The sequence below is a fragment of the Mastomys coucha genome, unplaced genomic scaffold (genome assembly GCF_008632895.1).
Source record: "Mastomys coucha isolate ucsf_1 unplaced genomic scaffold, UCSF_Mcou_1 pScaffold18, whole genome shotgun sequence".
NCBI lineage: Eukaryota > Metazoa > Chordata > Mammalia > Rodentia > Muridae > Mastomys > Mastomys coucha.
The window spans coordinates 5,794,139-5,810,544 of NW_022196900.1; the positions used below are offsets into that span (position 1 = coordinate 5,794,139).

The window sequence follows — 16,406 nt, forward strand, 5'->3', positions numbered from 1 at the left end:
TATCTTTCAGCCAACAGAACTATATCCCCTCTAATCAGCATTTTACCCCCCATATTCTCTAGATTCTGTTAGTTCTTAGGTCTTCACTCCAAGCAGGCATTGTAGATTGCTGTTTTCTACCAAGATAATTAGTGATCTCATCAGTTAACTGTCCGGAAGCCTTGCTTGCTTGTGAGTTTCAGATGAAAATTGTGATGGTAGACCAGGGTAGAGAGATAGTTAGTGGGAGAAGATTTATAACAGAAAGTCCAAACGTTTCACTGAAAGCTGTGTGAGCTACAGTGAAGAATCCTATGTACACATTAGCCCTGTCCTATGCCAGTGCTTGAACCTAAGACCTCACATTTGCTAGACAAGTGCACTCCCACCAAGCTCCTTCCTACCCAAACTTTGTTTAACACTACTCCACTCTAGGGCTGATTGTATTCTAGGTACAGTAATCAGTACACGCAAGCCATCCTCTTCTGAGAATGATCTCTAAAATGACAGTTAGCAAGAGTGTTAGGATGGTCCCAGTTCTAGCACAGTGAAGTTAGAAGCACAGGGTATCTGCTGGTCTCCTCACCACTTGACTTGACAGTGAGTCCTAACCCTGAAGGCCGGTGGAGTTGGGCTGCCGTTGTTTCCTTTCCTCCAGTGATATGTCTCTTAGAATTTGTTTTCACTGCTGTGTGTATATAAGCCAGCAGAAATTGCATTAAAATGTTCATAGTGCTTTGAGTTTAGATACTTTCACTTAACACAGAAGCCCCAGTGTCTCTGAGGGACAGTCAGGATGACTATTATTCGAATTTCAAGTTTGAAGGAATAAATTTGGAAGGGGGAGCCACTTATTTAAGATTTTGTGGTTTTCCTATTACATTACCCAGTTTCTAGATGTATAATCTGTGTACAAGTTAAAATAATTTGAATTTTCAAATTCAAATAATATCATGGATAAATCTTATTCAAATTATAAATAATATCACAAATAATTCTTTGTGCTTAGTGCTCAGAAGCTTCCTGGAGAGAATATTAGATGGAAGGAAGGAAGCAAGCAAGCTGATCCTGGATCTGTGGCATGCCTAGCTAGACATTGCAGTTGCTTTCAAGTGACTCTATCTAGACATCATGTCAGAATTGGCAGGCATAACATAACCCTAGTAAGAGATTATGATTACCTGCTGTAATCAGCTAAATTGCAGCTGCATATCAAGTAAGTGGCAAACTTTACCGAGTTTGCTGTTGCTCATACATGCCTGCCTGTGATACTTTATCTCATCTCACCTGGAGGAACTCAGCCAACCTTCAAGTTCAACTTAACTGGTTATTCTTTGTAAAGCGTCTGCCATTACTCAGACTAGTAATGACTTATACCATTCATAACATTCTTACTGCAGATGTTGTTTGTAACTTTATTTTAGTTATTTGCTTGTAGTTACCTTCTTTGGCTTATTTAGGGTCTGCCAGTAGTCTTCATTATTGTCTTTTCTCTTAGGTCTCACTTTTTCACTCCTTCATTGTCTTTTTCTATCAAAGTTCCAATTCTCTGTACCTTTTTATTTTAACTGTATGTTGGGAGAGACAGAAGTCTTCCTTTTCTTTTTTGCTTTCTTTTATTCCTTTTATCTTTAAAAAATTGTCAGACTTAGTATTATGACAAAGTTATTATGTTACTCTTTTGAGTTCAAGCTATTTTAGGTTCGTATACATATGGAGCCATTTTAGTTTTTAGCTGGAGTATATCTGAATGTTTAGGCTGGAATTTCCAAAAGAAAACTGTATTAAAAGTGTTTGAGAAAATTTTATAAAAATTGAGCCTGCTATTTATACTATGCTTCTGTCCTTGGCTAAGTTAATGTGTTAAATAGTGCTTGGTTATATTTCCCCTGCTCTAAACCCTTCTTCAGTGGTTTATTATTTCCTAAAACAAGCTCTCACTCTGACACGGTGAGCACTGTAATACAGATCATCTCCCTGTTTCTTTTTCTGCTTACCTAAATTTTGTACTGTTTTCAAGTTCTATGAAATGTCCTCCTTCCATTTGTTTCACTTCACTGAAAGTTTTTGCCTTCTTATGATCATGACTTTTACTATTTATCTCCGACAAGAGAGCCCTGTGTTCATCTTTCTTTCCAAGGGAAGTCCTATGGCACATGAAAGCTTGTGTTAAGAAAGAACTAAGTGATGGTGATGAGGAAAGAGGGCAGTGAGTTTTTATTGCTGGTTCAGTAGATGTAATTTGATGTAGATGTTCACCTATGAGGCTTCTGCCCCATACTTAAAATCACCCTGATGTGTTTTGCTAAGAAGGGTAGCTCATTGGGAGAAAAGAACTATCCCTGTGTCTTTCAGCTAATGTAGGAGTAGAAGGCTAAGGTCCTGTTGATTGTGGTGACTTTATATAAGGGATATCAGTTGTGAGATCTACAGAGACAGCTGAGGGAGAAATGGTAGCCTTGCAATATTTATCTGATGTTGCTTTACAGTATAGCTCTGATCTTTCTGTACATCTAAATCAAAAATGTAATATACTAGTTCAAATGTCAGGAAATCTAACAGTAACGAGTCATTACTAGCCACACAGAAGTGTTTCTCTGTTCATCGGCTTTCTAAAGAGTTGAACATTTTCTTACCTTAAATTGTAATACACAGGATTAAGTACGCATTCCAAGCTTTCTTAAAATAGGGACATAGGCCAACTTGTGTGTCTTCTGAGGGAAAGAGGCTCCATCCTCTTCCTACTTAAAGTTTGCTTTGACCCTGGGACAAGGGACTGAGGTACATATTTTACATACCAAAGCAGACCTGGCCTATAGGTTCTCCCAATATCCCTCAACAGGGATACCTGGGATACCCTGCCCCCAATGCTGAATTTTCCAGCCCAGCCTGGTCTGAGCTCCCCTTCCCCCAAAGGCCCTTCCCTCATATAATCTAGATGTTTTTGGCCTCTCTCCTCTTCTCCTAGTCTCTCTCCTCATACATACCTCCTCCTTTCTTTCTCTCTCCCTCCCTTATACTCCCCCACTTCCCCGTGGCTACTTCCCTGGCCTTGGTCTTTAGGGGTAGTAAGCTTGCTCACCTGAGAGTAGCTTTCCAATAAAGGCAATTACCTGCCTTTAGTATAATCTAATCTAATTTAAATTGGCTCATTTCACTGGCAGTGGAGAAATAATCTGTCACTTAACTCCTGAAGAAGCAACATAGTATTATAGTAAACACAGGCTTTGGATGCAAATAGGTGGATTCTGATTGTATTCCAGTAAAGCATCATTGCTAAGATTACTTACTCTTACTAGCCAGATTTCTTCACTTTAAAATTCTTGTTTATTGTTTCAGAAGTTTAGTTCTGTGAAAGAATCTAATGTGGGCCTCATTATAGTTTCTATATTATATATAACATATTGTTTATAATGTAATAAGCTAACATAATCTATTATAATATAGCTTATAATAATTTCTTCATACATGTGGCCTCCTTGTCTGGCTTATCTAATATTTTCCCAGGTTTAACACTTCTGCATCCTAGACGCCTCCTCTTCTGCCCTTGTTCACCTGATTTTCTAAGCTTGTTAGCCATTCATTCTTTGAAGCAAGAATAGTCAAATTTTACTGTAAAAGTTTGGTGTTTTTTACATTATTTTATGTGTGAATATTTATAGCTTGCATGTATGTATGTGTACTACATGCATGCCTGGTATCCATAGAGGTCAGAAGAGGGCACCAGATTCCCTGGGACTAGAATTACATATGGTTGTAGGCTGCCAGGTGGGTGCTGTGAATCAAACCAAAGTCCTCTGCAAGAGCAACCTGTGCTCTTTTTGTTTTGTTTTTTGTTGTTTTTTGTTTTGCTTTTTGAGACAGGGTTTCTCTGTGTAGCCCTGGCTGCCCTGGAACTCATTCTGTAGACCAGGCTGACCTCAAACTCAGAAATCCACCTCCCTCTGCCTCCCAAGTGCTGGGATTAAAGGCCTATGCCATCACTGCCCGGCCAATCCATGCTCTTAAGCTATGAGCCACTTCAGCCTAGATCCTGTTTCCAGCTGCTGGCTCAGTTCTAGGACTTTGCATACACTCTACCATGGAGCTACTACCTCTGAGCTACCCTTTGTGTCCTATGAGGTAGATTTTAAGTAGATGTGAGTAGATCCTGGTCTTATGTAGGTGCTAGTTATTATTTGCTTTTTAGGGTATTCTTAATTAATGTTTCAGGCTGTGTTATTGACTTGTTTTGGTTTGGTTTGGGTTTTTTTGAGACAGGGTTTCTCTATGTAGCCCTGGCTATCCTGGAACTCACTTTATAGACCAGGCTGGCCTCGAACTCAGAAATTCTCCTGCCTCTGCCTCCCAAGTGCTGGGATTAAAGGCGTGTGCTACCACCGCCTGGCTATTGACTTGTTTTGTAACCGACCAAAACTTTCATTTATTAACTGGCCTGAAATGGGAGCATGATACTGTGTTACTTAAAAAGTGGTGGATTATTGCAGGTAGTGATTCTGACTGTTGCCCCGATGGGAAGGCTCAGGCCATTTTGAACAAGCTGCCTGAGTAGACATAGTTGAATAAGTTCTTTATGTCAGAAACAGTTAAGCCTGTAAACCTGTCTTTTAAAATTCAAGTTTTTATAAGCTATTATGTCGTGAGTTATAAAAATGATTATAATGTTGGTATTTTTCACAGCTTTATTTTAATACTTCAGTACTCAACTATTAGTTTAGTTTATTTATATGTTACCTGTCTTGTATTCTAATGACAAAGTAGTTTACAATTATGATTGCTTTCTAGTTATTTTTGTTTCTGATTTTTACACCCATCTTTTGTTCATTTATTAATTTAAAAATTAACTAAAAAATAACTATCTGGTGTGTTTTTGTTAATGTCATGGCTTTATGTCAAGATACTGAAAAGTATCTCTCCAAATTGTTGTTCTGCTATAGTTATTTCTCTCAAAGAAGGCCTCTTGTATGGCTATTTGTTGAATTGTGTACCTACTGAATTAGTCAAAGCTCTAGCTAAAACCATTTTTTTTCTTTACTTCTCCCCTCCCCCCAAACTTGCTTTTGTTATGTATTGGCTTGCTAATCCTTGTGTTGAGCAGTATCAGACATCACCTTTCTTGGGGGCAGTTAGTCCACTCTTCCGCTTTCTTTGTCAAAGGGCTCCCTTAATAGGAGAAGTCAACAGGGAGGACAAAAAGGATTGAAAGTTGTATTTAATCAGGGTCAGAGAGGTGGTGTTCAGAGTGACGGGCCCACAGGCAGGCTGGCCTTTTATGCTTGCCGACGCAGATGGTCCCAGAGCATTCAGCTAAGTGAAGAGAAAGCTGCCCAGTGAAATCTATTGTAGGGTAGCATCGTTACAGTTGAGAAAGGTTGCCAGGGGTAACTAGAGAGTATCACCAGTATCGTGTGATCACTAGGCTGTGCCATTGAAAATGTTAGACTGAGGATTGTATTGGGTCCCTTGGCATCTTGATGTTCACATGTAAGCAGTATTAGCTTATATTAGTGTTTTTAATTTAATTTTTGTCCAGTTTTCTTCCTTTTGTTCTTGCTCTACCTTTTTAAAAACACATTAAAAACTAGATATTTTTACAATTAATAATTTAAAACTTGCTGGTGAGAGAAAATAACTATTTAATAATATATTTATTGTAGGTTTTATAAGCAACACCAAATTATGATTTTTAGGTTTATGAAAATGAAATTCATGTTAGAAGAGCTTGAAGATGAATTTCTGAAATTGTTCTGAGCTTCACCAGTGTATATCAACTTGAATAGTTTGATGTTTTCCTATAATTATAGGTTATAAAAGATTACAGTGCTGATTATCTGAAAATAGTATGTAACACAGTGAAAGATTGGGTCAAGAAATTTCATACTTTTAGGAAATCTGTCTTTAGTTTTTACCCAAAGTAAAAGTAAAAATGTACATGCTAAGCGAGTTCAAGTTAGTTAGCATAACAGTTATTATTCTTAATATACTAAATATGATTTTAATAACCAGTTTTAGAATTCTTTAATTTTAGCCTTTCTCCTATTTCTGTATTTCAAGAAATTATTTGTGGTCACATACAAAATGTAAACTCAGCATTCTCCTACAGTCACTAGAAGAAAATGCAAAGAGGTTTCAAGATAGTATAAATGTGAAATTTGAAGTATAACTGAGATTTAAGGTAAAGTAACAATAGACTTGCAAAGATTAGCTTTAAATTAGATTAGCAGTCAACTCAACATAGTTAACTTTATGCTTATACCTGTTGCCAACTAGCAAGTAAGACATTGGGTGAAGACAACAGGATACTGTAGCATACCACCAATAATTTCATACTCTAAGAAGCATGGGGGACAAACTCATTAAAATAAGCAACTTAGCTTTTCTCCATGTTAAAATATAAATTAATTTTTATGTTTAAGGCAATTCATAACCGTTGACATAAAGATAAAAGCACTACATGTGAGCGCATCGCAGAGAGAAAGAGAGAGAGAGAGAGAGAGAGAGAGAGAGAAAGAGAGAGAGAGAGAGGGAGAGAGGGAATTGGTGATGTTTAGCACAAGCTTCTAAATGTCCACAATTACAAAGAGGTCTGCTGACATGATGACAGAGGTCTTCATTGGAAAAATTAACCCTTTATGCTAGTAAAAATGACAAGAGATGGTGATTTCTTATTTCCTAGAAAACAAGTAAAAAATAGCTAAGTTATGCTATTCTTTATCATAGGTTCTTTCTCAAAGAGAATTAAAGTATGACTTCTTAAAAGATTGTGGGCAAAGTGCAGGATTTATAAATAGATATGGGACTGTCAAAGCAAATTTTAATTGAATTACTATACTAGTGAGCCTTGGTAAATCAAAGAGATCAATACTGTAGTAGTTTATGGCTCTTAATTTTGAATTGTCAATTGCCTTTTGCTTTGTTGTTGTTGTTGTTTTTTAAGACAGAGTCTCATCACTATATAAACCTTGCTGTCCTGAAACTCATAATGTAGATCATGCTGGCCTTGAAAGTGGAGATTTGTCTGCCTCTGCCTCAGATACTGGGATTAAAGGCGTGTGCCGCTATCACAGCTTGCCTTTTTATCTTTGTGCTCATGCCAGATATTTAACTGAACACATGGTAAATGGCTTAAAATTATAGTAGAAAAGCAGTTTTAAATATATATGTCATGTATTTTCACTTATATTGACTCTGTGATGTAGGACCAGGATGGTAGGCATAAAAACGTTATATTAAATTTCAGCTTAGACTCCCTATCAGCTCTGATCTTTGAAACTTCACAGGTAGCATAAATATGAAAGGAAACATAAAATATTTGTTGGCACTTCAACAAAGATTAAAAACAAAACTGTCTTTAAAACTCATAGACAAAAATATATTTCCTTGAAAATAGCTTTAAACTAACTTTACTGGTAGTCTGTTTTTTTTTTAATTAAGCCATTTTATTCTCTCTCCCTCATATAATATAAACACACTCTATGTGTTAAATATTATATATACATACATACATATATAGCATGTTTTGTGTATGTGAGAGAGACAGAGGGAGAGAGAATATGTGGGTACTTGAATTCCGCAGTACCGTGTTGGGGTCCTAGGCCAACTTTTAGGAGTTAGTTCTTCCACCTTTATATATATATTTTAAGTGTAGTCTTGGCTCCTGCTAGCTTTAAATTAGAATCCAGGAACCAGAAACCTAATTTAGATCTTGCTGATTGAGTTTTACTAAAATGTGAAGCACAAAGCCTTTCTTTGTTTAATTCCCTTTTTCTGTAATCATAATATATGACTGTTAATGGGATATTAGTAATTGGAGTCTTATGGCAGAACTTATTAATAATAGTGCCAAATCTATCTCTGTATCTTAAGTATTTGGAACTTGTAGTAAGAAAGTTCAACCAGAATAGTTACAACTTATTTGTTAAAATGAAAACCATCATTCCAGTACTGGCAAAATGTCTTCAGTAACAATAGTCATGCTGACTGATCTATATCAGGGACTCAAATGCTTGCTAAGTATATAATTTTGGCTTAAGATAATTTTAAGAATTGGCTTACATAGTTAAGAAAAAAAGACTTTGTCACCAATATAAAATAAAATAGAATAAATCTCATGAAATTTGGAACAAGCATGGTGATGTTCATTATTGTGTTATTTATTGGCTTGGAGAAAATTTGTGAATGGGAAGTTATCGTATTATTTCTGAGTTACAAAGAAATAGGAAATTCTAAAATGTGGTTAAGTGTGCAGTTAACCACATGCAATATTGTGTGCTGTCTTTCTCAGAAAGCCAGAAGAAAGGGTCTCAAAATATTTTTATCATAAGGAGATTAATGCTTGAGGAGACAGTTATGTTTAACCTAAGTTAAACCTAAATATAAATTTATTTTTAATGTGCAAAAAAAACCTTCTTGGTTTAATACTTACCTAAAAAAATTAGAAAGCTCAGGCTCTTTCTTATAACTATCAATTATATTTCAAAGATATTTAGATTAATTTATTTTTATATTTTGTTTTGACTGTGTGTGTCATGTGCACGCTTGGGGCTGGTGGAGGTCAGAAGAAGGCATCAATTCCCTGGAGCTGGAAGTTACAAATGGTTGTAAGCCACTGTGTGGGTGCTGGAAGCCAAACTCTAGATCTTTGCAGGAATAAGTGCTCTTAACCAGTGAATCATCTTTCCAGCTCCAGAATATCAGTTATTTTTCAAAACCACGATGTGAAGTACACAGGATTCAGCTTCATGTAATGCTTTGCTGGCACCATACTGAATTCCAAATAAGTATTGAACAGAGCCCCCATTTTATCTTGAGTAGACCCTGCAGCTTATTGTTTAGTTCTGATAAAGACCACAGAATCTTTTCATTTTGGGCAAGTCTGTCTATATCCTCAGACCTCAGTCCTATCTCTGTAATGTGGCCTGTTCCATAGTGATATGATAATTCAAGGACTTGGTCATCTTTAGAGTAACCTTTCTTTTAGTCCCTTTCTCTCCCTATTATACTGAACCAGTACACTTCAAGAATTTACTTTACTTTTCTGGCCTCTGGAGAATTTGCAACTGCTCTAGTAAACGATTTATAACAGCTGTTTCAATTCTGACTATTGTTAGTAGGCAATGATCAGACAGCTTTTATGTATAATAAAACTTTTATAGAAGTAAAAAAAAATTATGTGAGGAGTGATCTTGACTACAGAGTTTCAGTTTATAAAATACAAGGACAGTAAAGCAGCCAAAAACATGGGGTTTATTAACTATTTATAAAAGCATAAAATACGCCTACCTATTTCTAGAAATAGTACATACATGAAATTAAGATATGTTAAATATTTCAAAAAATTAAATTATGTATGGACATAAAAACAATGGTTCAAATAATAAGTGATACAGATCAAATAAAAATCACTGTTAATGTCTTATAACTGTTGTAGAGCAATCCTGCAGATATGTGTGTATTTTTATATTTGCCAGCATTAGTCATTTGTAACCAGTTACTTTGGGGAAAGTATAAGTAGCTGAATAGGTAATGATAGATAAGCATGATAGTACCCTGTTCTAGGAGTCCATCCATTTATGTGGTTTTAGCACTTTGTCTTAATTAGTTTTATTAAAACTGCTTTAAATGACACATGGTTGGTCTGGAATCTAAATAATATAAAAATAAAGACATCAACTTCTTTGTCAGCCACATAGTTTATATCAAAGAATAAAAACATTATATTTTTTCTTTGATAATTTCATATATGTTTATTATGGGTTTTGATTATATCCACTCTACTTTCTTTTATACTTCTAGCAGAGCCATTGAAACTTGGGAAAGTTAATAAAGGTCAGATCATTCCCAAAAAATAATGTCTCTCCTTTTCACAGCAGCCACTAGTTGTCAGTAGCAAAACCAGGAGTGAGGCATGTGAGGACCTCCTTCATCCATACTGGACTTTTAACTAGCTTGAGCTTAGGTAAGGCTTGTAAGGACAGCTGGTTTGAGTTCATGAGTACAGTAGCCATGTTATATCCAAAAGGTAGCACTTCACAGCATTCCTCCCTGTCTTTGGCTCTTACATTTTTTCTATCTCCACTTCTAGACTGTCTTGGGCAGGTTGATTTAGATGTTCTGTTTAGAACACTCAGAGGGCTCAAAGTCATTTATTTTCAGTCACTTATGACCAATTATGAGTCTCTGTATTAACTCTTACTCCCTGCAAATAGAGGTTTCTCTAACAAAAGTTGAGAACAACAAAGATCTATATAAAAAGCTGTTTGACAATGACCATTTAGCAAAACATCAATATTAGATTTTCCTCTAGGGCTGTGAATTTCCCTACTATGGACCTTTGATCAAGTTTACAGGACCAGGCATCAATTTCTTCCTGTGGAGCAGACCTCAATCCATTCAGAAAGCAGTTGGTTATTTCCTTAAGTGTTATGCCACTCCCATATCAATATGCCAGGCTGGTTGGTGGTATAGTACTCACAGTCCAGCACTGAGTAAGATCATTTATGTCTTCTCCTCTAGTAGCCTGCATAGCACCTATTACTTTTAGCACAGTACCTATTACTGAAAGCCAGCAGAGAGGAAGTTTCCCAGTTAGTTCCAGCTTGATTTCTCTGTATACTGAAACAAAAGTATGTGGTATCGCTGGGCAGTGGTGGCACAAGCCTTTAATCCCAGCACTTGGGAGGAAGGGGCAGGTGGATTTCTAAGTTCAAGGCCAGTCTGGTCTACAGAGTGAGTTCCAGAACAGCCAGGCCTACACAGAGAAACCCTGTCTCAAAAAAACAAACAAACAAAAAAAAAAGGTATGTGTTATCTTCAGCAGTAGGGTCTTATCATCTAGTTGTCAACCGTATTCTTTTTTTTTTAATTAGATATTTTCTTTATTTACATGTCATATGATTTCTCCTTTCCCAGTTTCCCCTCCAAAAAACAAACAAACAAAAACAAGAAGAACAAACCCCTGGTCAACCGTATTCTTAATAGTGGTAGGTAAAGTGAGTTGTCTTAAGAGCTTCTTAAATCTCTAAATTCATGAATATCACTATTCTCTTACCCTTCTTTTCCTCCATATAAAATGTATTTCCTTCCAACAGATATTGGTTATCAACTCTAGCAGTGATTTTTCAAATTAAATTTTATTTTGTCCCTATATTAATGAGTGTTTTGCCTACATAAATATTTGTGCACTACATGAATGCCTCATGCCTGAGGAGGCCATGGGTAGGTATCAGATTCCTGGGAACTAGTGTCACAAAGGGTTGCTAATCACTATGTGGAGGCTGGAAATAGAACCTGTGTCACATGGTTGAACACCTAGTGCTCTTAACCACTGAGCCATCTCTCCAGCCCCATGGGTGACTTTTTAAAAACCATCAGAGTGTGTGTTTGTGTGTGTGTGTGTGTGTGTGTGTGTCTGTGTGTCTGTGTCTGTGTGTCTGTGTCTGTGTGTGTCTGTGTCTGTGTGTCTGTGACTGTGTGTGTGACTGTGTGTGTGTCTGTGTCTGTGTCTATGTATGTGTCTGTGTCTATGTATGTGACTGTGTGTGTGTCTGTGTGTGTGTCTGTGTGTGTGTGTCTGTGTCTGTGTGTGTGTCTGTGTCTGTGTGTCTGTGACTGTGTGTGTGTCTGTGTCTGTGTGTCTGTGTCTGTGTGTCTGTGTCTGTGTGTCTGTGTCTGTGTCTGTGTCTATGTATGTGTCTGTGTGTCTGTGTCTGTGTGTGTGTGTCTGTGTGTGTGTGTGTCTGTGTGTGTATGTCTGTGTCTATGTCTGTGTCTGTGTGTGTGTGTCTGTGTCTGTCTGTGTGTGTGTCTGTGTGTGTGTCTGTGTGTCTTTGTGTGTGTCTGTGTCTGTGTGTGTGTGTGCCTGTGTGTGGAGGAGGAGGAAGTCAAGCCATCAGATTCCCTGGAGCTGGAGTTACAGGCAGTGTTGAGCTGCCAGATAAAGGTGTTGGGAATAGAATCCCGGTCTTCTGCAAGAACAATATGTACTCTTAACAACTGAGCCATCTCTCTGGCCACCCAGAAGTGAGTCTCTAATAAGGCTTGTCGTTTTCTTAAAGAAGCAATGTTTTCATCATTTATATGAGGATACTGTAATCAGATATCAATAATAGACTAGACTTTTTACAGCAAAACTTGCAAACACCTGTACAACATTCCTTTCAGGTTGATAAATCACCAAAATTTTTAGAAACTATCATAGTTTGGGGTCTTTGCATTTCTTTCCAAATTGTCAAAAACACATAGCAAATATGGGTCCACTTTATGTCTTCTTAGACTAGTCAGCAGCCTAAAGTAGTGAGCTTCAGAGTTTAGTCTGAGAACCTTAGGTAGTCTTGAGTCTGTTTCTTCAAGTTCAAATATACTTTCACAATGATAATAAAAGTTATTAGCCTTCTTACTGTGTTGGCAAAAGTAGTGGTGATTAAGCCTGTTGGCTCTTTGCCAAAATCAAGACAATTTTATCAGTTCTTACTAGAAATAGTTATTATTCTCATTATTGCTCCACATTCTAACCCTCAACACTCCTTCCCATCCCCCAGCCTCCCCCCCCCCCAAAAAAAACCCTTTCTGGATGAAACTATTTTTTAAAAAACATAAACAAAAAACTGGTTATGGTGTTAGACTTTTGAAATCCTAAAACTCAGAAGGCCAAGGCAGGAATATCAAGTATTCAAGGCCAACCTCAACTACATAATTTCCAGGCCAGCCTGGACTACATGAGACTCTGTCTCAAAACAACAAATTAAATTTAAGAAGAGACTTACTAAATCTCAAAACTTCAATATACTTTTAAAATATTCTGTATGATGAAATGGAAGTATAAAGTTCAGTAACCCAGTATTTTTTGTGCATGAATATGTTAATTCCTACTCAGAAGTTTTTTGGGAAAGTAAAAATGACTTGGAGTTCAAGGGACAGGTTCATAGAGCTCTTAATTGGAGGTTTAAGAAAGGCAAGGAGGGTAGTTTACTTTAATATTTGCTTACATCACAAGCCTTGCAAACATTCACTCTGCAAGGATCTGTAGTTGGAGTTTTGGTCATCTGTTATAGAAGATAAAAGAGTATATATACTCTTGTAGAGTAGGAATATCCAGAAAACAGTTCAGTAATCTCATGGTTTGAATCTTGAGTTGCTTTGAACAACTGAGTCTTCTGTTTTCCTCACCTGCTATGTAGAAGCCAACCAGTTTACTTCTCCATGCCACAGATAGAACTTTGCCTAGTCCTGCTTCATAGGACCCTCCTAACATTTTAAAAACTTTATTATGGTTTTGTTAGCATTTGTCCTTTCATTTTCACAAGTAAAAATTCCAAAGTGTAAGGTGTCAAGTTTTCCTATCTTCCTCTGCTCTCACTACCTGCAGACACTGGTTGCTTCCTTGCTATATGATTATATTGTAACTTTAGTCTGAGCCGTAGCCAGCGTTGATGTACTTCAGGCGGTACATGTGATATAGAGTAGCTGGATCATGATTTTCTTCTCTCCTGTAATATTCCTACTTTCTTACTCGCCAAGTTTTTGTCTTGATATTCTTTTGTCTGTTTTTGTTTTGGTGGTATATTTAATCTGAATTCTATGTACTTATCACCAAATCAACTCAAAATTTATTTTTCCTTGTTTAAATCTCTTTTCAGTGTGGCCAAACATTTTAGGATTTCCCTAATTGAATCTTTTTGGAACCTCCCTCCCCAAGTTAATCCTCTGTATTAACTAGCACAGGGTGTCATTCTACGATTTTCCCCCCCAAAACAATTCGCTACTTTAGAATAGGCTGACCTAGAACTCAAGAGATTTACATCGTTTTCTACCACCCGAGTTCTGAGATTGAAGGTGTGCACCGTTGTGCCTGATTTCCTATATTTTATCCTAATGATTACACATTCTGCTATGGCATTTGCTTCTGTTACCCACATTTGATTTTATTGTTTGTTTCTTTCCTTCCTCAGTTTTAGAAAAATTATTTCTAATATCCTGAAACAAAATACATGCATGTAGATCTTTATGGGACCTAAGATCAGAATGCAGTGTATGTTATCAGAACATACATAAATTCTATAGATATCAGAGTAATAAAGGATAATTCTTTGAGAATAATGAAGTTGTCTGAGGCAGTATGTGTCAGTTGGGATTTGAGTATGGACAGAAATGTGCTAGGTTAGCAAAGCCGTAAGATCTCTTAGCATTGTCATGAAGCAGAGAGTACGGGGTATCAGAAGTCAAATGTTTAAAGATTACAACCTTGTTTGCAGTAAGATGGTGACTGCTTCTAAAATTTTAAGTATTGGAGACCTATAGTTTATGTTCTAGACAGTAGTCAGTTTTTAGTGGAAATTATTCTGAAATTTCTGAAGAATTCAAAGGACACAAAAGACCAGATAGGAATGTAATGGGGGATATCTGATCAGGCTTCCTCTCCGTATCTTTAAGAAGTCGGTTTTAACCCTGAATTTATGAAGATTCTATGTGAGCTAAACTGACCTGTCCAATAGGAGGTTTCAAGGAACTTGTTTAGGATAGTTACAGATTTGATAAGATTTAGTGGCCGGCTAGATACCAACCCTTAATTCAAGATTATTCTGAGCTCACTTGGGGATATTATAGGTTAGAGAGAAAAAAAATACAAATGCTTACAAAAGGAGGCATTCAAAATCTGGGTTACAGGTTTTACATATGTGGTTAAAATTTTACCATGGAACTTCAAATAAACAATGGTAACAAGAGGTACAACCAAGGACAGAATTTTTAAGATGTGGATATTTAAGTTGGCCCTGGAAAAACAGAAGAGTTTGGCAGGGCAAGATCTAATCATTGAGAAGAAACTATAAGATTTAGCTTCTTGGAGATACAGTTTAGCAAAATGAAAATGCTAGACCCTACAAAATTTGTGGTTTCATAATTTTATATAATAATAGCAAATACTTTATAACATATTTTGATAAATTAAGAATTTTCTACTGTTCCTGCAAATATTTCTCACATCTAATAATTTTAATGTAATTTTTAGATTTGTTTTCTCTTTCTTTGTTTCTCTCTCTTTCCTTGTTTCCTTGTTTCTTTCTTTCTAAACTTTATGTATGAGTGTTGTACCTGTATGCATGTATATGTGCTTAGTGTCTGTGGAGCTCAGAATAAGTTGGCAAGTGCTCTGGACCTGGAGAAATGAATGGTTATGAGTCACTATGTGGGTGCTAGGAACCAAACCTGGGTCCTCTACAAGAGCAACAAGTGCTCTTAACTCTCCAGCCTCTTTGTGATGACTTTTAATTATACAATACAACTTGAATACTTCACTTCCTCTGTACTTAGAAGCCATGTATGAAGTCAAATGATTTCTTGATTTATATGCAATACAGAATAATCTCTTGATTTATTTTATTATACTATTTTCTTTTTTCTGAAAATATATACATTTTTCTCAATATAAATTTTAAATAACTCCAAACATATTAACTGTATATTTCAAAATAATACATCACTATTAATATTTTCTTAAATTAACATAAATATATAAAGTGTGTTTGTTTGTTTTATATTTAGTAGAGCTTAAAATCTTGGCTCTTACTGTGGTAAGTTGATGCAAGAGTTACAAACGTCAAGCAAAGCATTCAGTCTTACTCTTTGTTGTTCTCTTACAAAACCCCTCCCAATTTAATTGTCTACATTTCTTTTGGGTATACAAATACTTTTAAAATATGTAAGCTGTTCTGAAAACCATAGTATAGTGTAAAAACATGAAATAAACAATACTACTAATAGAGAGGCTGAGATAGAAGAAGCTAGATCTCAAGATCATTATGTTGTACACAGCAAGACATTGTCACGAACAAACAAGCTGAAAGTGTATATGGATTGTATAATATTGGACCTATTTCCCCAATTACTAAATTAGAGAGACCATTGGATGACAGTCAGTAAATTTCTAGTTCCTCATATTTTTGGATTTCAATCGATTAGGATATGTTGGTAATATTAATTTTCATATTAAGATATTAAGAAAAAGTAATTGATACTTCCTGTTGTTTTTTGTTGTAAGAGGTGGAATTAGGTTTGTGTGGATTTACTGAAAGATTATTTTCTTGCTTCTAGGGTGTAGTTTTGCTCCTTATGTTGATGTTTTCCATCTATTATCCTTTGTAGGGCTGGATTTGTGGAAAGATGATGTGTAAATTTCATTTTGTCATGGAATATCTTGTTTTCTCCATCTATGGTAATTGAGAGTTTTGTTGGGTATTGTAGTCTGGGCTGGCATTTGTGTTCTTGTAGGGTCTGTATGACATCTGCCCAGTATCTACTAGCTTTCATAGTCTCTGGTGAGAAGTCTGGCGTAATTCTGATAAGCCTGCCTTTATATGTTAGTTGGCCTTTTTCCCTTACTGCTTTTAAAATTCTTTCTTTGTTTAGTGCATTTGGTGTTTTTATTATTA

General features: G+C 36.2%; 1 protein-coding gene across 4 annotated transcripts in view; it reads left to right on the forward strand.

Moving 5' to 3' along the window:
• Nucleotides 1–16,406, forward strand: part of Zcchc7 (zinc finger CCHC-type containing 7) — a 191,191-nt gene that overhangs the window by 97,173 nt on the left and 77,612 nt on the right. The window lies entirely within an intron of this gene.